Here is a 22,949-nt window from a genome sequence, read left to right on the forward strand (position 1 = left end):
AACCCGGCCCTACCGGAAGGCAGATTTACACTTACTCTAGACACCTAGAGATTCCTGGCCCACAGCTCAACAATTTGTTGATAGTGACAGCGGTACCTACGTGACTCATCTCTAAGATCACATGGCTTACTCGTTTACATTTGACTTCGTATTGTAAGAGACTTCAAGAATCTAAACAGATACACAGACCATTGACTGGATTTGAACAATTATGCAGTCATACGGAAACCAAAACAAAAACAAAATGATAAAAACGTTGTTTGGGTACAGCGTTGCATGACTGCGCAATTGTCATTTAATGGAAAGGGGGAAAAGTGCCCGGTATTGAAGTTACATAGTTACATAGTAGGTGAGGTTAAAAAAAGACACAAGTCCATCAAGTCCAACCTATGTGTGTGATTATGTGTCAGTATTACATTGTATATCCCTGTATGTTGAGGTCATTCAGGTGATTATCTAATAGTTTCTTGAAACTATCGATGATCCCCCCCCCCCCGCTGAGACCACCGCCTGTGGTTAATTGCAACCAGAAGAAAGCTCTACCTATCTAAAAAAAACAAATTTGAGTACAGCTTTGCATGAGTAATTGTTGGCCAAACTATCACAGCACTGAAGACTGAAAAATGGCCTAGTAGTGAAGGGGTATTACAGGCTGGTACTCAAGTAGTTACACCTTGTAGAAAAATGCATTGTCACCTTTTAACTACTAAGAGGTTCAAAGAAGGAGAAACGGGCTGTGACTGAGAATCTCAGCATGTGACTGTTCAGTGAAACCAAATAATGTATACATTTCAGTAGGAGACATCTAGAGTTTCTCCCATCTCAGGTATTTGACCTTATTTTATAATAGAGCTTGGATTATCTGAACAGTGCAGCGTACAGAGGTGTAAAGAGTACACATGGCGCTGCCTTAAAGGGGTTGTAAAGGTAAAAATTTTTTCACCTTAATGCATTCTATGCATTAAGGTGAAAAAACTTCTGACAGAACCGCCGCCCCCAGCCCCCCCGTTTTACTTACCTGACGCCTCGAAAGTCAGCTTCGCGTTCCCGACATCTGTTCCTCCGCTCACCCTGGCCGCTGATTGGCTGCAGTGGATGGATTGAAAGCAGCGCAGCCATTGGCTCGCGCTGCTGTCAATCACATCCGATGACGCGGCGCGCCGGGGGGCGGGGCCGAGTGATACAGCGAGCGGCTATAGCCGCCGGCTGTATCACGGGAGCGCGCCCGCAAGCACTCACCACCGTGCGAGGGAGCTCGCATTAAGGTGGTGAATGCTTGCGGGGAGGAGCTGAAACAGCCGCCGAGGGACCCCAGAAGACGAGGTTCGGGGCCACTCTGTGCAGAACGAGCTGCACAGTGAAGGTAAGTATAACATGTTTGTTATTTTAAAAAAAAAAAAAAAACACCTTTACAAACGCTTTAAGCTAATAACCTCTCTTTTCAGAGCATGCACACACGGATATCCTCTTTGCAGCACAGACTTAATTCTGCCAGACGGATGTGAAGAGAATTTACATAGCAAGGCTACTTCTTTGTAATTGGAAAGTGAACATTCTGCCAGCTTTTATGCATAGTTATTATTTTCTATTGCTGGCCAGGGAATTTTTGTAAATTAATTAATTCAGTCAGTCAAGTTCCTCCACCCCAAACTCGCTCATCCATGTCTTTATAGACCTCGCTTTATGCACTGGTCCAAATCATTTGCTGGAGGGGGGATTATGGTGTGGGGTTGTTTTTCAGGGATTGGGCTCATGAGGGGAACTCTTAAGGTGTCAGCATACCAAGGCATTTTGGACAATTTCTTGCTCCCAACTTTGTGGGAACAGTTTGGGGATGACCCTTTCCTGTTCCAACATGACTGCCCACCAGTGCACAAAACAAGGTCCATAAAGACATGGATGAGCAAGTTTGGGGTGGAGGAACTTGACTGGCCTGACTTCAACCCAATAGAACACCTTTGGGATGAATTAGAGCAGAGACTGTGAGCCAGGCCTTCTCGTCCAACCTCATAAATGCGCTTCTGGAAGAATGGTCAAACATTCCCATAGACACACTCCTAAACCTTGTGGACAGCCTTCTCAGAAGAGTTGAAGTAGTTATAGCTGCAAAGAGTCGGCCAACTCAGTATTGAACCCTAAGGACTAAGACTGGGATGCCTGCCATTAAAGTTCATGTATGTTAATGGGAACATATAACAAATATAAAGTAGGTATTATCCCAATTTGGTTGCAAAAGTGAACATACACTTTAACCACTTGCCGACCGCCGCATGTACATATACGTCAGCAGAATGGCTTGGCTGGGCAAATGGGCGTACAGGTACGTCCCTTTGAATTTGCCGCCCTGTGGCCACGTGCGCGCGATATATGGGGCTCCTCTCTTCCCCATACATATGGACATGATCTGGTGGACTTTTTTGGAGGACCATTGACAGACCATTGACAGCCCAACCAGGAAGAAGATCACGGAAACATAGAGGGGGACATCGATCGATTTCCTGCTGGTGGATTTACTTTCATTTGCCCATTACCCCTGCAGGGGTTGGGCTTTCCGGTGAGTGGGGACACAATTGGGGGTTCCAGAGAAGGAGATTACACAACGATCACAATTATTTACACGGGATTCGTTTGGAAGCAAAGTCACTTCTCACAGAATTTTTTCTTTTTTCTTTTTATATATAAGACTTTTAATCTGCTCGGACACTAATATCTTTTGGATGGTGATTTTTTCTGCCACATCACTACACTATTTATCATACTATTGTTCATATCTGCACATATTTTGGATATATAATGTTTTTGGGTATCTTTTATGCTTTTTCCTTTGCGATTTTGCAGATCAGTACTATTATTTTTGCTGTCCTTTTTTGAGTGCACGTATATTTTTTCTAGGATTATTTACACCGCATTTGCACTGGATTTTTCAATCATATGTTTTATTATATGTTGTTTGACACCTGTGACACATACACCTGATATGTTATTTGTTCATGATTTTTTCACAGTATTTTTTATATATTACCATCACTTTGTAGGATATTAGTATCCTATTATAAATATTTCTGAACAGCGCCACATTCCCCACCAGAGATTTCTTAATTTTTTGGATTCCACCTCGGTGGCTTTTTCCATTTTTTGGGGGGGGGCTGCAGTTCTCCTTTAAAACATTGTCCTAAGCGCGGGAAATTTTGAGTTTGTGATTTTTCAGAAATAAAAAACTGATAATTGGCATGTGCGTATGTATTCACCCCCTTTGTTATGAAGCCCATAAAAAGCTCTGGTGCAACCAATTACCTTCAGAAGTCACATAATTAGTGAAATGATGTCCACCTGCGTGCAATCTAAGTGTCACATGATCTGTCATTACATATACACACCTTTTTGAAAGGCCCCAGAGGCTGCAACACCTAAGCAAGAGGCACCACTAACCAAACACTGCCATGAAGACCAAGGAACTCTCCAAACAAGTAAGGGACAATGTTGTTGAGAAGTACAAGTCAGGATTAGGTTATAAAAAAATATTCAAATCTTTGATGGTCCCTAGGAGCACAATCAAATCTATCATAACCAAACAGAAAGAACATGGCACAACAGCAAACCTGCCAAGTGACGGCCGCACACCAAAACTCACGGACCGGGCAAGGAGGGCATTAATCAGATAGGCAGCACAGAGAGCTAAGGTAACCCTGGAGGAGCTGAGGAGTTCCACAGTAGAGACTGGAGTATCTGTACATAGGATGACAATAAGCCGTACGCTCCATAGAGTTGGGCTTAATGGCAGAGTGGCCAGAAGAAAGCCATTATTTTCAGCAAAAACTAAATGGCACGTTTTGAGTTTGCGAAAAGGCATGTGGGAGACTCCCAAAATGTATGGAGGAAGGTGCTATGGTCTGATGAGACTAACATTCAACTTTTTGGCCATCAAAGAAAACGCTATGTCTGGCGCCAACCCAACACATTACATCACCCAAAGAACACCATCCCCACAGTGAAACATGGTGGTGGCAGCATCATGCTGTGGGGATGTTTTTCAGCAGTCAGGACTGGGAAACTGGTCAGAGTTGAGGCAAAGATGGATGGTGCTAAATACAGGGATATTCTTGAGCAAAACCTGTACCACTCTGTGTGTGATTTGAGGTTAGGACGGAGGTTAAGCTTCCAGCAGGACAATGACCCTAAACACACTGCTAAAGCAACGCTTGAGTGGTTTAAGGAGAAACATGTAAATGTGTTGGAATGGCCTAGTCAAAGCCCAGACCTCAATCCAATAGAAAATCTGTGGTCAGACTTAAAGATTGCTGTTCACAAGCGCAAATCAGCCAACTTGAAGGAGCTGGAGCAGTTTTGCAAGGAGGAATGGGCAAAAATCCCAGTGGTAAGATTTGGCAAGCTCATAGAGACTTATCCAAAGCGACTTGGAGCTGTGATAGCCGCAAAAGGTGGCTCTACAAAGTATTGACTTTAGGGGGGTGAATAGTTATGCACATTGGCTTTTTCTGTTATTTTGTCCTATTTGTTGTTTGCTTCACAGTAAAAAAAAAAAAACATCTTCAAAGTTGTGGACATGTTCTGTAAATTAAATGATGCAAATCCTTAAACAATCCATGTTAATTCCAGGTTGTGAGGCAACAAAACATGAAAAATGTCAAGGGGTGAATACTTTTGCAAGGCGCTGTACTTACCTGCTCTGCTACCTCGCCGGCATTCCTGGCCCCTCCCTCCTGCCGAGTACTCCCACAGCAAGCAGCCCCCTCTCTCTCCTCATTGGCTCACTGATTTTGAGTGACAGCAGCGGGAGCACATGGCACCCCGCTGCTGTCTCAGCCAATAAGGAGGGGAGTCCCAGACAGCCGAGACTTTTGTGTAGCATCGCTGGATCGAGATGGGGCTCAGGTAAGTATTGGGGAGGCTGAGGGGGGCTGCTGCTCACAGAAGGTTTTTTATCTTAATGGATAGAATCCATTAAGATAAAAAACCCTCTGACTTTAGAACCACTTTAAGAACCCATAATGATTTGTGAGTCCTGTGTCCTGGGTGAGCTCTGTACTAAATATTTATTTGTGGAAATAAATTATGGGATCCTTGCAAATGCTCATGACAGAAATGGGCATTCCCTCTTTGTAGATTTCAACTGTTTAGTTCTTGTTTGAATGACTCACCCCAGAAGTACTCGGTTGTGTCTTTGCACTTGTTAACCACTTGTCTATGTTAGTGGAGCTGATGAGTGCTAACCTAACTGAGTGGGCTCTGAACAGTAAAGCCTCGTACACACGATTGGATTTTCCAACGGAATTGTGTGATGACAGGCTGTTGGCGGAACATCCGAACGTGTGTACGCTCCATCAGACAATTGTTGGATTTTCCGCAGACAAATGTTGGATGGCAGGCTTTAAAATTTTTCACGGACAAATGTCTGTTGTCGGATTTTCCGAGCGTGTGCACACAAGTTCGTCGGACAAAAGTCCAAAGTACAAACACGCATGCTCGGAAGCAAGGATGAGTCGGTCTTGTAAACTAACGTTCGTAATGGAGAATTAACATTTGTGACGCGGCAAATTATGAAATCTCGAAATGCAGCGCACAATTCTCTTCTTCTTTAATGGGATAATAATGAAGCTGCTTTGCTGGTGATACTGATGGAGTTATTGCAAACTAATTTTCAAAGGCTTTTTTTTCTAGTGATATCAAGAATAATATTATTATTTTTTGGGGTTTTTTTTGGGCAAGTTACCACAACACCATTAAGATACAACTACGTTGGTGTCCCTTGTCAATTTTACATTGTATTTTTTTAAATGTAACTGCCTACTCCCAAACTGTCATTTGACGTAAAACACAAGCCAACACAAGTATTATTCTCCACAATTTTTTTATTGTGCATTAAAAAAAGAAAACATAGGTTGGACTTGATGGACTTGTGTCTTTTTTTTTCAACCTCACTTACTATGTAACAAATAAAATTAGACATGCTATCTGCCAATAGAACTTAACCAAAAAGTGCATTCTATGCATCCAAAAATATAGAAAATATAACAAATCAAATCATCATTATTCAACCAAAAAATAAAATAAAAGCTTTATGCATGTGTCCTGCTTCTTAATATAGGGGGTCAACAATGCCAAGAGTTGGTGAAAGCAGGAGTCCGTCATCCGGAGATAATTCCAAAAATCATCTGGATTATTCTCCTGGAGCTCCCGCAGCAAAAGCATATGACATAATTGGTCACGATTAATAAAGCAACCAATTTTTGGTCCAAGAACTCCTCCTCCTCCTCCTGTTCCTGGACTGGACTTGGGTCAAAGCAATAACTCCTAAGCCAATAATAAATAACACGTTATCTCCTCCGATTCTGCAACATGTCTGGTTGACGAATGGCCATTCAGAAATGAACTGAAAAGCATGAAATGAAAAGCGCGAACCGAAAAGCACTAAATGAAAAGCGCGAAATGAAAAGTGCAAATCAACACTCACCAAACTTCTACTGACACGAAATTAGCAGAAGGAGCCCAAAGGGTGGCGCTAAAGAGCTAAAAAAAACACGTAGTACGTCAAAAGGGAGAGGAAAAAGAGGTTGGAAAAACCCCGGGACTTTTAAGGTGTTTGTATTTTATGATAAATAGGGTAAATAAACATGTATGACTTATCCATTAAAAAGATTTTATTACAATTAATATAAATTACACAACATAGTTAAAAAATTTTATGTATCTCAATATCCACATCCAATGGTAAGCAGAGAATCGAAAAAATACCACTCAAAAGAATACCACTCTACATGTTTCACTCATTGGGAGCTTCTTCAGGAGTTTTGGTATAGATTAAGGAGTACTAAAAATAGTAAGAGTAGGAACATGGATGAGATATCATATCACATAATGAGATTTACAATTGAAAAGCATGAAGATATATTTATATTGATGGCATGTCATACATGAACTTATAACAAACTGAAAAAATCAAGAAAGTCAAAAGATCAAACAACAAATCAATCAATCATAATTTATAATCTTACCAGGCTGCCAAGGATTGAATATGAATTATATTTGGTAAAAATACTGCCGATGGATAACATCAGAAATACACAAGCAACATCTAGGTCTCTCAAGTAAAAGCATCCGTCCAAAATGGCCACAGAAGGACATGGAATTGGTATATCCTTAATAAAAAGGACAAGAAAAGTATAAGGGATGGAATGAACAATTAATGTGAAAAAAGGGGGCATAGAGTCTGAGCACCATGTTTTCATAAAGGTTACCTTCAGTAGAATCAAAAAACTTTTTGCTAGAGGTAAAGAATCCTCACTGCAAAGGTAAAAAACGGTATTGAATCAATATGCCAAAAAAGTCCATAGCCAGCAATCAAATGATCATAGGCAGCAGGACTGATATCCAAAAATATGGATGTATAAGGGTACAGCTAGAAAGCAAAAGTTACCAGTCAGATAAAGTCCATATGTGTAGCCCATTTAGGAGTCAAACAGAGCCACAGATAGGACACTTACCAATAGTGAAGGTTCAAACAGGCATAGGGTGGGAGAGATATAACCTCTCCTTTGGACAGACAGCCTACGACAGAAGATTGCGGTGTCACGCCACATTCTTATATTCCTTCCATCCCGGCGGCGTCTGACGTCACGGCCGGGATGTGGACGTGTGATGAGGAAGCCATGAGGGGCATGTGGACAAAAAGAGGGCGGAGGCAATCGTAGCATGACGCTGGCTGCATCAGAGTCTACAGTGCGCATGCGCCGAACAATACTACTACGTTCGTGTTTGTTGGCCGACAATTCCTTGCAGTTTGTATGCAAAACAAAATCCAGGCACACGCCTTTGGACAAAAGTCCGAGGTTTTTGTCTGCGGGAAATCAGATCGTGTGTATGAGGCTTAACACTCCCTGATCTGGTCCTATTAACTTACTGAAAGGTTGGCTGAGCAGCAATAGAGGGGAATTTTGTCAAGGCGTGAACACAAGCTCCATGAGTCCCATGGGCCCCCCAGGCCACCTAGGCATTCAGAGCCCTCTACAGCAGTCTATATTGCAGGGGCAATAAATCTCTCCCTGGTACAACCAACAATTCACCTGGAACAATAATATTTGGGAGAATGACTCATATTAATTATGTGGTAATAATGTTTTATTACTACAGTGTTGTGCCTGTCTTTCAAGATGGGGAAGTATAGGAGTTTCCACTGTACTGTGGTTGAGGGTTCAGCCAAAGGATCGCGTTATCATGAGAATACAAAGTCTATATCAACGGCATGTGTGTTTTTGTTTATTCACGTGTAAGCTGCCATTTGTGTCCCGTCCTTATTGTTGCTGGACTGTATATACAAAAATCCATTCCTAAATTAACCAACCACTAATACACTGTATGGCAGGGGAACACGTACATGTCTATGGGGTTGATTTACTAAAACTGGAAAGTGCAAAATCTGGTGCAGCTGTGCATGGTAGCCAATCAGCTTCCACGTTTTATTTGTCAAAGCTTAAAGTGGTTGTAAAGCCTTAAAGTGGTTGTAAACCCTTGTTTAAAAAAAACAAACATGTCATACTTACCTCCACTGCAGTTTGTTTTGCACAGAGTGGCCCCGGTCCTCCTCTTCTGGGGTCCCTCAGTGGCGCTCGTGGCTCCTCCCCGCATCGAGTGTCCACGTTGGAGAAGCACTTTCCCTGGTGGACACCCATACGGGCGCGCTCCCGAGTCCTGCATTTGTGTCCATTCACACAGAATGCAGGACCCGCCCCCGCCCCTCCGGCGCCGCGTCATTGGATTTGATTGACAGCAGCGGGAGCCAATGGCTGTGCTGCTATCAATCTATTCAATCAGGACATGAGACACCAGCTAGAGCGTGTGCCCGTTCCCGGCCGGAGAACGATCGGGGTCAGGTAAGTAAAACAGGGACTCGGGGGGGGGGGGGCACCACCACAGAAGGTTTTCCACCTTAATGCATAGAATGTGGGTTTACAACCTCTTTAAGGTTTTTCACCTCTATGCATTAAGGTGAAAAACCTTCTGTGCTGCAGCTCCCCCCCCCTTTTTTCTTACCTGAGCCCATCCGATCCAGCGATGTGCACAAGCACAGCAGCTCCAGCCACTGTCTCTCTCCTCTTTGGACAGATTGATAGCAGCAGGAGCCATTGACTCCTGCTGCTGTCAAACAAATCCAGTGACACGGGAGCAGGGGGTGGGGCCAAGTCCCGCTGTCTGTGTCTATGGACGCAGCAGTGGGACTCGGGAGCAAGCCCGCATGGGTACCCCCCCCATGGGAAATCGGCTTTGCGCGGGGGCACCAGATGAAGAGGAGGTGCCTGGAGCGTCGGCGTGGGACCCCAGAAGAAGAGGATCGGGGCTGCTCTGTGCAAAAGCATTGCACAGAGCAGGTAAGTATAGGCATGTTTGTTATTTTAAAGCAAAACAAATCTTTACAACCACTTTAATTGAACAAGCTGATTTTAGAAACTGATTGGATACCATGCACAGCTGCACCGGATTTGCCACTCTATAGTTTAGTAAATCAGCCCCAATGTGTTTTTGTGAAAGTAGACCTAAATCCTAACTGGGTGACATTTAGTTTGCTAAGGCACTGTGTATTTTGAACAACGGCAGTGTTTTTTTCCCATAAAATATTGTTATTACCTATTCTCCTCCTACAGCCTTTTTAAGTCACTTGCTGTCTCCTTGCACCTGTGCCAGCATCAGTTTCACAGCACTGCTAAGTCGGCACAGGCACTTGTAGTCTCTACTAGGTGCACAGGCAACAGAGAGACAACACAGGAGCAGTTGTGACATAACAGGAAGAACCTGGACAAGGACCTTCATGGCAGGATCAGCAGATTTTTATTGAAAGCTGCAGATACTAAAGATTGAAAACAACTTTTGGACTTCCACTAACATGTTGAAGCTTATATGAGATTTTAGTGATTGGGTTTAAATGTACATAAATTATGAATGATTTATACAAGGGCTGTACCGAAGGTAATGCAAAAGTAGGCATAACTATTTTACTAACCAGTTAAGGGCCGAGCCTCTTTCTGAGATTTGTTGTTTACAAGTTAAAAACATTTTTTTTTTTTTTTGCTAGAAAATTACTTAGAACCCCCAAACATTATACATTTTTTTTCTAACACCCTAGAAAATAAAATGGTGGTCATTGCAATACTTTCTGTCACACCATATTTGCGCAGTGGTCTTACAAGCGCACTTTTTTTTGGAAAAAATACACTTTTTTGAATTAAAAAAATAATTGTATTATATTGTGAAAGATAATGTTATGCCAAGTAAATTGATACCCAACATGTCAAGCTTCAAAATTGTGCCCGCTCGTGGAATGGCGACAAATTTTACCCTTAAAAATCTCCATAGGTGACGTTTAAAAAATTCTGCCGGTTGCATGTTTTGAGTTACAGAGGGGGTCTAGGGCTAGAATTAATGGTCTCGCTCTACCAATCGCGGCGATACCTCACATGTGTGGTTTGAATGACGTTTTCATATGCGGGCGCTACTCGCGTATGTGTTTGTTTCTGCTCAGCAGGACGGGGCGCGTTTAAAAAGTTTTTTTTTCTTATTTATTTTACCTTTTATTTTTTATTTTTACACTGTTCTTTTAAAGGAATATAAACATTCCTTGTAATAGAAAAAAAAATGGCAGGACCTCCTAAATATGAGTCCAAAAGACCTCAGATCACATATTTACACTAAAATGCAATTAAAAAAAAAAATGTCATTTGAAAAAAAAAAAAAATGGCCCTTTAAGAGCTATGGGCGGAAGTGACGTTTTAACGTATGGTATGGAGACGGGTGGGGGCCATCTGCCCCTCACTCGTCTCCATACTCCGTACCAACGGCACCGGAGCATAGTGGGAGGTGCCCTCTCCCGCCGTTGATATAAGTGATCTTGCAGCGAATCTGCCGCAGAGACCACTATTATCGGAAACCGGAACACGGGCCGAAGAAGAGGATACCAGGGTTAAGGCAGCTAGCTAAAAAGAAAAGAGGGGCTCACCAGCCATGTGCATTATCTTTTTGTAAAAGTGTTTATTAAATAAAATAATAAAGGAAATTACTCACAAATGGTAGTGGAACAAGGTGCAATGTGAAGACTGCACTGACTAGCAGCAAGTGGTTCTAAGATGAGCAAAACCTTCCAAAGATCGTAGAGCACACAAGCGTCACTACCAGCTGATGCGTTTCGAAGGGCACATCCCTTCTTCCTCAGCACTGGAAGATTTTGCTCATCTTAGAACCACTTGCTGCTAGTCGGTGCAGTCTTCACATTGCACCTTGTTCCACTACCGTTTGTGAGTAATTTCCTTTATTATTTTATTTAATAAACACTTTTAGAAAAAGATAATGCACATGGCTGGTGCGCCCCTCTTTTCTTTTTATCTCGTTGTTTATTAGGATTCCCCATCCTTGAGAACAGCAAGGCCTGTGTCGTTGTATCATCTGTCTGGCCAGAGTTATTTCTTTTTATGCTTAAGGCAGCTAGCTGCTGCCATAACAAAGATATTCCTCTTCAAAGTTAGGGCATATATCGGCGGTCCAGAAGTGGTTAACTTACATACAGTCATGGCCAAAAATATTGGCACCCCTGCATTTCTCTCAGATAATGCACCACTTCCCCCAGAAATGTGCGGCATTCACAATTGTTTAGGTATTCTCATGTTTATTTCTTTTGTTTGTATTGGTATGACACAAAAAAGTGGAGAAACAAAAAGCCAAATCTGACACATTCCATGCAATATTTTTGGACATGACTGTAGGTATTTCAAATTTCACATGCTGGTAGAGCAGTTCTTACTCTATAATAACTCTTCTTTTTTATTTCAGATAAGTAATGGATTCCAAGCAGGAGCAACGTGCCATCATTGAGTTGGCAACAAAGTAGGGGTGCAGGCTGTCCATCATCCACAGAAGGCTACAGAATGTTTACGGCGATGACACTATTGACAAGAGTCACCCATGACAAGGCATTGCTTGATGGCACGTTTCTTCTGCTTGGAATCAATTGTTTACCTGCAATGAAAAAGAAAAAATTACTATAGAGAAAGAGTTAGGCCCCTTTCACACATGTCTGTTTTTCAGGTGGACTTGAGCCGACACTCAATGCACCTCTATGGAGTGCCGGATGTCAGCTGTGACATGTCCGCTGGCATCTGGCGCTATCCGATCCGCCAAATCCAGATGGATGGAAACCCTATTCTCCATCTGCCTGGAGGATTGGATGGAATCGGATAAAAACAGACAGGCAAATCCGTTTTCATCCGATCCCCCATAGAGGACAGCGGGGCTCTGACAGGTCCATCTCTGCACAGTGAGCGGAGACGGACCTGTCATCCGCCTGCCCAGCGGAGATCAAAGGATCGATCCCTGCTGAGCAAGCGGAGTCCGACATAGCGGACAGCCCCGTGTGTAAGGGGCCTTACTCTACCAACTTGTGAAATCTGAACAACCTATGTAGATTGGAGGAAATAGAAAAATTGTGGGCGCAAGACTTTAAAGGCACAGTAATTACTAATTATGTTATTAAAATTCCAGTTTATTTAGAAAATATTAAAAAGCAATATAAAACAGAGAAGCAAAATAAAGTTCAATTCAGCGTTAAACAGTTTTACAAATTATGCACTCCATACATAGCTATATGGTTAAATTAGTGATTAAAGCAGTGTTCAAAGTCAAAAGGTCTTGATCAATATAGTTACATTGCGTTGAACCAGAAGCTATGCAGTGGTGATAATCAGATTCTGTATGGGCTCGACATGTTACGCGCCACATGCGCTTCTTCAGGAGCACAGAATTGAGTACTGTAATGAACAATACATTTACGGTAAATAATTCATCATAATATAGTAAATTTAAGTAATGGTATAGTATTTTTGAATAGGGGTAAGTGGAGAAACCACGAGAAACCGTGTAATGGTGTAATAGGAGAGGCTGACTCCTGGACCCAAGGACATGCATCCATCCTACAGGGTCATGGCGAAAGACAGACAATGTAGGGGCGTATGTAACATAATAGGAAAAGAAGGTTAAATAGTACATAAGATATAAGCTGAATATGCAGGTAAGGGTAGAGGGAAGGGAGGACACAATAGGGGGGGGGGGAGAAAAAAAGGGGGGGGGGAAGGAAAGGGGGGGGGGAGGAAAGGGGGGGGAGGGGGATGAAGGAGGGGGATGGGGGGGGGGAGAAGGGATGGGGGGGGGAGGAACACACAGGGAAGAGAAAGAAAGGATAGAGGATATATTATATGCAAATATCAATAATAAAATTTTGAGGAGGTAATCAAATTAAATTGATTGATAATTGTATGGGGAATGATCTATAGCATATTTATAGAGTTTTTCCACATTCAGAATGGTAATCAGATTTGCAGTGTATATTGGACTTACCCTGGTAGGTTATAGCTATGTAAGTGGGAGTAACCTTATTAGCAAGTATCAATAGCTTGCAATGGACATCAATTTTAACTTGATGGACGAGAGTCTGGTGTCAGAGGTACGTGATGGCTTGCATCAAGATTCATATAAGGTTAAATGTATAAGAGGTTAGTAGTCCCAATCTCTAGGTGTACTGAGGCTGTTGAGGAAATAAACCCATAGAGGAAGATAATTTGCCGTAAGTATAAATATAGTGGGAGGTAGGGTATAGGTCATCTATCACTATTTAGCAATGTCTAATGAGCAGTTGTGCATCAAGGCTTACCTGGGTAATCAGCTGAAAAAGATAGATGGAGGGGGGGAGGTTGTTACCCTCATCGAGCCACACAGCCGTCTCGTGAAGAGCGGCTGGTAGTGTGGATTGTACAAAGAGAGACGCAGGAAGCGTCTCTTGTACATCCGCCCCGCCTGTAGTCACCAATCGGCGTAGCCGACGTGACATCATTCAGGCCGGCCGCTGACGCATACTGCGCATGCCTCAATCTCTGGCGCCATCAACAGCACTTGTAACTAAATCCGTATCCACATGACCACTATGCGCTGATACGTTCCTTTCAATATTTAAGAACAACCTATGTAAGCTAATAAAAACGTTGTGCCCACTTTTGGACTACTTTTGCTACAGCCATCGTAATATAGGGAAATCCATAACGTTACTTACATTTTTGAAAAATACTCTTAAAGCTCTTAGAGAGGCCTCCCTAGGTCAGTTAGATGATAAGACAGAAACAATAATGCTGGGCTCACACTATTGTTGCGTAAATGCATGATGCCACCCAATGCATGCACATGTGTTGTGGTGCTCAGTAGACAGTTGCCACCCTACACCAGTAGGTAACTTAATGGTAACTCCAATTTTGTTTACAAAAAAAAAACAAAATGTATATTTATATTGCCAGGATTTTAACCACTTCAATACTGGGCACTTAGACACCTTCCTGCCCAGACCAATTTTCAGCTTTCAGTGCTGTCACACTTTGAATGACAATTGCTCGGTCATACAATACTGTACCCAAACTAAAATTTTATAATTTTGTTCCCACAAATAGAGCTTTCTTTTGACGGTATTTGATCACCTCTGCGGTTTTTATTTTTTGCTAAACAAATAAAAAAAGCCCGAAAATTTTGAAAAAAATAAAAGTTTTGCTTTTGTTTCTGTTATAAAATTTTGTAAATAAGTAAGTTTTCTCTTTCACTGATGGGCACTGATAAGACGGCACTGACAGGCACTGATAAGGCGGCACCGATGAGGTGGCACCAATGAGCGGGCACTGACGGGCACTGACGATGGGCACTGGTAGGCGGCACTGATGGGTGGCACTGATATGCGGCACTGATGGGCATTGATAGGCGGCACTGATGGGCACTTATGGATGGCACTGGGTGGCACTGGTGGGCACTGATGGGCACTGATAGGCGACACTGATGGGCACTGAAAGCCTGCAAAGATGGGTTCTTATGGGTGGCACTGATAGGCGGCACTGATGGGTACTGATAGGCGGCACTGATGGGCATTGATACGTGGCACTGATACGTGGCACTGATATGAGGCACTGATAGGCATCCCTGGTGCCACTGGCAGTGGTAGGCATTGTGAGTGGGCACTGATTGGCAGCTGCCTGGGCACAAATTAGTATTTCCCTGGGGGTCTGGGGGGGGCATACCTGGTGGTCCAGTGTGGATGGCCATCCTGGTAGTCCTGGGCAGCATGATTGTGGTCCTGAGTGGCATCCGAGGGGGGGCTGTGCTGATAAACAATCAGCACAGACCCCCCCTGTCAGGAGAGCAGCCGATTGGCTCTCCTCTATTCGCGTCTGTCAGACATGAGTGAGGAAAAGCAGATCACCGGCTCTTCCTATTTACATCGTGATCAGCCGTGACTGGACACGGCTGATCACGTGGTAAACAGTCTCCGTCAGAGACTCTTTACCTAGATCGGAGTTGCGGTGTGTCAGACTGACACACCGCAACAACGATCGCCGCGATGCGTGCCCCCGGGGGCGCGCAGTGGCTTAATATCCTGAGGATGTCATATGACGCCCAGTCAGGATACTGAAACCACTTTACAGCCGTCATTCTGCTATATGGCGTGCGGCAAGTGGTTAACAAACTTTGTGGCAGATTTCTACCTGTTTCTGACCATGTCCTGTGTAGACTGATTTTGAATGGGAGGGTCTGGCTCATTATAATTACCTGGTGCACTTTCAGTGTTCTGATGAGAAAGGTTGCAGGGTCTGCATCCCTTAGAAGCAATTTACCCTCAGGGAGTATCTCATTTTTGACATTTTCTTTTTGTAGAGGATGCTTAAATATATCTTAGTGCAGACTTGCAGGAAAATCAGTGAGCCAATACAAATCTATTTATTATTAACTTTTTGTGCTGGTATATTTAACTTTTTAAATCATACAAACAGGAAATTACATTTTGGGGAGGAAAAAACACTAAAAAACACTAAGTGTGTCATAACACTTCCAGGTTGCCATAAAATCTCACAGAACATTAAAGTGCTACAGATTGAAAGGGAAAGGTTTTTTGTTTTTTTTTTTGTAAATTCTTTTTATAGGAAAGGTAATTTTTAATAACATAAAATTACAATATGGCTTGTGTAACAATTGTAGATTCTACACAAGGAGCAAAAAAATTTTAAAATTACCGTAAATTATGTTAATGCCTATATTATATTTTGACTGGCTTATAATCTCTTTACAGCAGAAAAAAGAAGCAGATACAGAAGAAAATAGTACAGGCAAAAGATGGGCAATACAAGGAGAAAGTTAAAAAAAAAGTAAAAAAAAAAACGAAGTAGAGAGAGAAAGAGACACGGAAAAAATTAAAATAAAAAAAACACGTCATGGAATCATTTTATTTGTTGGCTGCATAAAAATGGACATCATGTTCATGGACAGCAATATACAGTATGTGTATCATGTACATCGCTGTGTGTTTATCATCTGATAGGCAGATACGTCAGCATGGTCTGTTCAGTCCGCTAAAGTGTGAAATGTGAAGCTGCAGATAGCGGAGCAAAGTTGATCTAGCCATCGTCCTTGTCGCCGCTGTTTGATGACGTCTGAGAGGTCGGCGAGTCAAGGTCCAGTTAAACTGAATTTTTTTCTACATGGATTTGTTTTCTCGCACTTAGATCAGTCAACAGCCAAAGTCTTGGTTTTTAGCATATCACCTCATTAGTGAATAATTCATCACAGAGGGTCGCCTGAAGGTATATGTGCCCGGGTCAAAGATGTGGATTGCAAAGTCACGTGTTCTAGGAACAATTTAACATTTACAGCAGGGCTTGACAAATTAGCTTTGAATCTAGGAGGCAGCTAAAAAAGTTAGGAGCCAGTTTTTTTAGCCACTTGCCTACCGGGCACCCTCCCCCCCCCCCTTCCTGCCCAGGCCAATTTTCAGCTTTCAGCGCTGTCACACTTTGAAAGACAATTGAGCGGTCATACAACACTGTATCCATAAGACATTTTTATCATTTTTTTATTTTTTTACACTAATAGAGCTTTTCTTTGGAGGTATTTAATCACCACTAGATTTGTTATTTTTTGCTAAATAAACTAAAAAAGACTGAAAATCTTCTGGGTACTGATGAGGCTGCACTGATAAGGCGGCATTGATGAGCACTGATAGGCGGCACTGATAGTCACTGATATGCTGTACTTATGGTCACTGATAGGTGGCACTGATGGTCACTGATATGCTGAACTGATGGTCACTGATATGCTGCACTGATAGTCACTGATATGCTGCACTGATGGTCACTGATAGACGGCACTGATGGTCACTGATAGGCGGCACTGATGGTCACTGATAGGCGGCACTGATGGTCACTGATATGCTGAACTGATGGTCACTGATATTCTGAACTGATGGTCACTGATAGACGGCACTGATGGTCACTGATAGGCGGCACTGATGGTCACTGATAGGCGGCACTGATGGTCACTGATAGGCGGCACTGATGGTCACTGATATGCTGAACTGATGGTCACTGATATTCTGAACTGATGGTCACTGATATGCTGCACTAATAGTCACTGACATGCTGCATTGATGGCCACTGATATGCTGCATTGATGGTCACTGATATGATGCACTGATGGTCACTGATAGACAGCACTGATGGTCACTGATATGCTGCATTGATGGTCACTGATATGCTGCACTGATGGTCACTGATAGACGGCACTGATGGTCACTGATAGACGGCACTGATGGTCACTGATAGACGGCACTGATGGTCACTGATAGGCGGCACTGATGGTCACTGATAGGCGGCACTGATGGTTAGTGATAGGCGGCACTGATGGTCACTGATATGCTGCACTGATGGTCACTGATATGCTGCACTGATGGTCACTGATATGCTGCACTGATAGTCACTGATATACTGCACTGATGGTCACTGATAGTCACTGGTCACTGATCTGCTGTATTGATGGTCACTGATACATATGCTGATTATCAGTGTAAATGTCCCCTGTCACAGGATAGCCGATTATCAAACACAGCTGATCCCATGATAAAGGGCTTCTGTGATTGGCCCTTTACCTCGATCTGTGATCAGCAATCACAGAGTGCGCCCAATGTGTGCGAGGGGAGAGAAGAGGGGCCTGGGGGGACATCAATAGATGGCCTCCTAGAACTGGACAACCGCATTGTAGCCATCTTTCAGCAATAGTGTGGTCGGCAAGTGAGAGGTGGATGTGGACGGCTGACAAAAGCCCAGGCACCAGGACGCAATTTCTAGTTGCCATAGCAACCTAAGGGTTTGGCGAGCCCTGATTTACAGTATGATAAAGAGAATAATGTTAACATTAAAGGGAAACTGTCAGAAGAGAAATATGAAATCTGCCATTGCTAACCTGTTTTTTTTTAAGCTGAACTCCAAGCAGATATAAAAGGTACTATTAAATGCAAGCGTGAATCTGTTTAAATATAAAATATATTTATTATCCAGGTAATGTAAGTACCCAAAGCTGTCTTGCAATCATCCTCTGCCATCCCTTACTTAGTATGGGAAGCAGCACTAGGAGCCAACAGGCTCTGCTGCATGCACATGTGCTAATAGGGAACATGCTGACAGCAGAGGAGAGTCGAGTTTATGACATATCGGTTTGTTGCTACTCCTTTATTATCTAATCACTCACCAAACATGACAGTTAACATATGCCACGTTTTGTCTGAAATTTAGCTTTAAAGTCAAACTCTATGGACATTTTTTTATGTATCCCCCAGAAGATGTCGAACTGAACCCTGGAAGCTGTACCCAAAACAAGTCAGACGGAGGGAAAGGACTAGTCTTCAGCATTGTCTGCGGTCTCCCAGAAACTGTTCGTTCCACTTTTACTGCCTTACCATGCCTTGTTCTGCTTTGTGCCTCTGTGTAGAGGTGGCCATCTTGCTAGAGTCAGGGCTTTGTTTTCTCATGTCATAGCTTCCAGCAAAAAGAAAAGTAATGACATCATCATATCTCATTCCAAATCTTTTGAGACTAGTAGACGAGTAGCGCATAAGATCTTGCACTGCAGATATAAAGCTTTCAGGGCAAAAAAAGGAGAAGAAGTTTAAGAAGAAGAGGACACTGTGGCATCACATGACCAGCCTATGGGCATCTAAAAAACGTAACTATAAACACACAAACAGGGAGGGGGAGCACGGGGGGCAGTACCCAGAGTTGGGCTTTAAACATGCATGCTGTAGGGCTTTCATCATAATCCTGGCTCCATTAACCTACTTAGTCATGACCTGGGACATTTATGCAGCCAGGTCTCAATAGGATGAATTATTGTCCTGCTGGCTTTTTCTGGATTAGTGATTATTTTGTATGATACCACTTCTGCCAAATGCCCCTTTTCCTTATGTCCTACACATGTGCTCTTTATGGGCCTCCAGTAATGGCCTATGATGAAATAAGACTTCCACAAAGTGGCCCCCTCCCAATAATAACCCCATGCTTCTTTCCCTAGAGCTTTAGATCCATCTAAATAAGGCCACTCACAACAATAATCATTTTGCTTGCTGTGACAATTGCTAACCAGGCTCTCTCCCCAAGCAACCGTTGTGATCCAAAGTAGGGCCTAAATTAATTCTCTAGAATGGTCATTCCTTGCAACTCAGTATCTAAGCAGGTGGTTTGAAAGCAGGTTGAAATATTGGTTAGTGAGACAGCTGCTGCCCCAGCCGGAAGGGAAACAGTTACCCTGGTTTCCCGCACTTTTTGCTGAGCTCTGTCTTTTTCCCTCTGCTGATAATAAAAGGGGGGAGGGCTCTGCCCAGGTACAGACAATTGGCATGGGAAGGAAAGACACAGACAAGCCGTAGCATGTAATCTTCAGCTGCTTACAGAGAAGAGAGAAGGGGGAGCAGCCCACCTCAGAGAACAAGTTTGCCTGCGGTCATATTTATCATGTAGGGGGATTGCCGGGACCTGCAGTCCTTCCTGAAGAACACCAGTTCTGGAGTACTGCCACTGTGGCCTGTGCTTTGCATGGACTCTTGCCTGTGCTGGTACACTGGGGCAGCCACAAGCCTGAGTTAGGGATTAGTTTAGGGAAAAGTCTGTGCACTTTGTTTTGGAACTGTTATGCTGAGAGTCTCCAGTAAAGATTTTGAAACTTTGTCCTTGCCTAGTCTGAAGTTACCCAGGGGTGTAATGCAAGTAACCAGCACACATAGTTTAAAGCGTGGGTCAGCTAAGCACATTGGGGTATGAAGACAGCAGTACAAGAGTTAATACAGTGTAATGACACAAGTGGTTACCAAGGGTGACAAAGGTTTCTGTAGCAGTCTGTCTTTAAAGTGTTTACATGTGGCAGGTGGGATGGCCTCTTGCAAGAGGAGCTGTTATCGGCACTTTCTCCCAGAGCTGGTTTATGCCTTTTGCACATGGAGTCTCAGCACAACAGGTGTTTCCAGCACTCATTTGTATTGATTATGACCTGTCAGCATGTCATCTTTTCCTTAGGTCCAGCACAAACTTGAACCAGTTTTTGAGTTTGACTACAGCTTGTTACTTCTTACTTGTGCTAGGCCATGAGTGGAACCTTTGTATGCTGGAGTATAGGTTCATCCTACCTCTGGCAAAAATCTATAAATCTCTCCTTCCAGGACAGGAGGCTAGTCAGTTTACCCATAAAATACTTTTACCACTATAAAGAATACTATTGAAAAAGAAAACCGAAGAGCATTGGCTGGAGCCTGAAAAATATCCATAAAATTACAAATAAGTGAAATGCAGAACAAGAGCACTTTACTTGGTACATGAGTGGTGAGATACACAGATCAGGCAATACACTCTCATGACAACAAACATGAACTTTACTAAGGGCAACTCTGTTTACTTACACGGTAGTTCCTAGCAGGAACTTTCTCTGGTATGCAAAAGTATGCCCTTGCAAACCTTGCTCTTTGGCTCCACCACTGGGTCCTCGTGTCCAACCTAAAGGTGCTATGCCTAACAATTTTAATGTACTTCCCAGCAATTCTACTCTTTCCACTGATACAGAAATAAGCCAAACTCTTTTAAAGAGTTGACATTCTCAGAATCACAGTCCTGCTTAAATAGTTTTTCGTCCACACTACTACTGTTGTTCTTGTCCTGGCCTTGGACAGCTCTTTATTTGAGGACCAAATGTTCTTTGGCTGACACCTCATGCAAACCAATACATGGAGCACCTAGAGGGAGTTCAAAATCTAAGCAATTGAGCACGGTCTGCTTAACAAAACTTGGTTGGGCACTCATACTGTACATACTGTATATTTCCACTGTACTGCTGTCCTTTTTCCCAGCCTTCAGAAGCACCAGGTGGTAGGCTACAGTCAGCACTCTAGGAGATCAGGACCGTCACTATTTTACTATGTGCCACATATGTACATATACACACCCATTGGTTGTGTCACTTTTCAAATAAAGTATTTTGTTGTTGGTGGTACAAAGTAGGTTAGAATTTACAGAGCACTACTGTTGTTTTCCACCAAGATAATCCAGAGCTCAAGATCTAATCCTACCTCCTTCAGAATCCATACAAGCATATACACCTGGAACAAATGTGCATGTTTGCAGGAAAATCTGTCTTGTGAAAGACCATGCTCCAATATGGATCATGCCTGTACAGCCAGTGCAAAGTGATCGCCGTAGTCAGCTGTAGGTTTTTAGTGTCCAGTAGTAGAGGCAGAGCAAACACCAAGAAGATTTTATACTGAAGCTTCTACATTTTCATGTAATGTTATGACTAGGGATCCGGCAATGTTAAATTATGGACACAGCTGAATAAATCCTTCCTTGTATGGGGTGTTCTTGAGTTTGACTCAGGGACTTTAGTGATTAAGTAACTCAGTCACTGAGATTTAACGTAGTTTGATAGAGTTTATGATAATTAACTAGAGACCCTAGGAAACAACTGAACTTCGCTGAGCACTAAAAAAATGTTATCCAATGGTGAATCAAGGTCACGGATCAGGACAATTCAGGACAATTGTGAAACAGGGTGGTCATTTCCCTCCCCTATTGCGTGCGGGGAGCTGCAGAAGTCTGACAGTATTATTGTGCATGGGTCCACTCTGGTTATCTCAGATCCTTGACATATTGGATAAATAGATCTCAATGAGCGAAGTTGAATATAAAACCAATGACTAGAGTATACAGTATATATATAATGATTCAATTTAACAATGTCACAGATGAAGCCTTGGGATAGGTTAACTGAAGGCTAAAAATTGATAGGGCTTGTATGACACACATGGACGCTACTCACAGCCTCTACTAAGATATCTCAGAGGGTTTGCTTTCTCCCCTCCTGCATGGGGACATGTTTGGGATACAAGAGAAACTCAGATCTATCTATTTAGTTTGTGGTTTGGATGGACGGCAGGAATATTGACAAAGTTTCTCTTTTTAGTCACCTGATAAGGCTTGATATGTGAAATGCATTGAGAAAAATGACTTCCATTGAAGCCAAGCAAAATGTACCTCCTGACTATTTGACACACGTTTTGTTAGTAATGTGCTGGGCTGGCTATATATGGGGTAGTCTTTCCAAGGAGGGAATTGTTTCCATTTTAATTTGTGATATATGTCTGCTAGGATAGTGAATATATGTACATTTTAACAAAAAGTTTTTTTTGAATAAATTTCTTTTTATTGCTTTTGTAAAAAAATATACAAAACAAATTACACAAAAATTACACAAAGACCTAGACAAGGTACAATAGTTGGCTAGGAGACCCCAAGATTACAATAATCTAAATAATAGGTGAGAAGCCATAAAAAGCAAAATAAAAACTTGGTCTCTAAGTTGACTACGCAGGGTCATAAACTAAAAGTTCTTCATGGTAGGTACACTCAGAGGGCTCCGTCAAGGTGCATTCAGACATAGCAAAATAGTGCAAATAATGCATCATCAAAAAAACCCCCATAAAACTAAAGATAAAAGCATATACAGTAAAACAACCCAAAACAAACCCCTTCCTCTCCCATTTCACTTCCAAGCTGTGGCTC

At 42.7% G+C, this 22,949-nt stretch overlaps 1 long non-coding RNA gene across 2 annotated transcripts in view; it reads left to right on the forward strand.

Moving 5' to 3' along the window:
• Positions 1-22,553, forward strand: part of LOC141133322 (uncharacterized) — a 38,243-nt gene extending 15,690 nt beyond the window's left edge. The window contains exon 3 of one of the 2 annotated variants that reach the window (XR_012243048.1): positions 18,689-22,553. This is a non-coding gene — a long non-coding RNA (uncharacterized lncRNA). Of the gene's footprint in view, positions 1-16,150; positions 17,336-18,688 lie in introns of those variants that run through there. The other variant, XR_012243047.1, reaches the window with a different exon arrangement.
• Positions 22,554-22,949: the final 396 nt, after the last annotated feature.

Source organism: Aquarana catesbeiana, linkage group LG03, assembly GCF_042186555.1.
Source record: "Aquarana catesbeiana isolate 2022-GZ linkage group LG03, ASM4218655v1, whole genome shotgun sequence".
Lineage (NCBI taxonomy): Eukaryota > Metazoa > Chordata > Amphibia > Anura > Ranidae > Aquarana > Aquarana catesbeiana.